Source organism: Somniosus microcephalus, chromosome 11 (assembly GCF_052327205.1).
Source record: "Somniosus microcephalus isolate GS21.2 chromosome 11, FLI_Smic_1.0, whole genome shotgun sequence".
NCBI classification, from domain to species: domain Eukaryota; kingdom Metazoa; phylum Chordata; class Chondrichthyes; order Squaliformes; family Somniosidae; genus Somniosus; species Somniosus microcephalus.
This window is the reverse complement of record NC_140997.1, coordinates 177,781,311-177,782,509: the sequence shown is the minus strand read 5'-3', so window position 1 is coordinate 177,782,509 and position 1,199 is coordinate 177,781,311. Positions and strand designations below refer to the sequence as shown.

Genomic DNA, 1,199 nt, shown 5'->3' with positions numbered 1-1,199 from the left:
GGAGAGATGAGGACTTTTTTTTATCACAGCTAGTTGTTGTGATCTGGAATGCACTGCCTGAAAGGATGGTGGAAGCAGATTTAATAGTAACTTTCAAGAGGGAATTGGATAAATGCTTGAAAAGGAAATATTTGCAAGGCTATGGGGAAAAAGCAGGGGAGTGGGACAAATTGAATAGCTCTTTCAGGCACAGTGGGTTGAATGGCTTCCTTCTGTGCTGTATGATTTGCTATCCATTTTGCTACTGCTGAAATAGAATTAAATGTTATTTTTATTAGCATACAAATAAAGCAGATGTTCAGAGCGCCAAACAACATTCTACTCAAACAAAAGTAAAATACAAGCGATGCTGGAAATCTGAAAGTTCTGAGGCAGGATCATCGACCTGAAACTGTTGCTCTCTCCACGAATGCTGCCTGATCTGAGTGTTTCCAGCATTCTGCACTATACCATAGTGTAACTTTTATTTCCAAGTAGCTGGAACGTCACAACGTGATTAGCATATTACCATCCCATAATCCTTTACTTCCAACTCGATGTTTTGCTGACAAATCTTTTTTGTCAATTTGTGTTTAGAAAACAATGTGAATCCTGACTTTAAACAATCACAATCTCAGCTGATAATAAAAACTTCTTTTAAGGTAGGTCACCTAGACCCACTACAACTGTGAACAGTATGCGGCTGATAGACCTGGGCTCGTCAGGCTAAATTTTGTTAGCTTTGCGCAGTGGCAGTATCGTAGCCGATGAGGTTTAACCGAGGCGCGATTATTGCTTATTGAAAACTTTTCCCAATACCCCGCTATGACGACTTGAAATATAGTCGGCAGTGGCAATTTTTGATAGTCTCTGCGGAGACTACTTTTTTTAAACAAGAATAGAAACAAAATGTTTTAATTAACAGAGTTGATGAAGTTTTTATACAGAATGTCACTTTAACGGCAAGCTAGCCTAAGCATATGTGGGATGTGCCTGCGTTGGTGAACGTAACAGGTTACATTAGGGTGGCCAATCTGGTTTGACATTCGTCCAGATTTGATCGCGTAATGTTTCATCATAGGACATTTAATCACGTGACATTTCCCCACTGTTTGCAAATGTTGCTACATTTACTTTAGTTGAGTGTCTTAATATCTATCGCCCAGCCCAGAATTAAATGTTTGACTTTTTGTTTTATAGTGAGATGAATAACATAATTT

General features: G+C 38.7%; 1 non-coding gene across 1 annotated transcript; it reads left to right on the top strand.

Moving 5' to 3' along the window:
* The first annotated feature begins 717 nt into the window (after positions 1-717).
* Positions 718-858, top strand: LOC147111010 (U4 spliceosomal RNA). The gene has a single exon (XR_015080126.1). It is a non-coding gene; the product is annotated as a U4 spliceosomal RNA (small nuclear RNA).
* Positions 859-1,199: the final 341 nt, after the last annotated feature.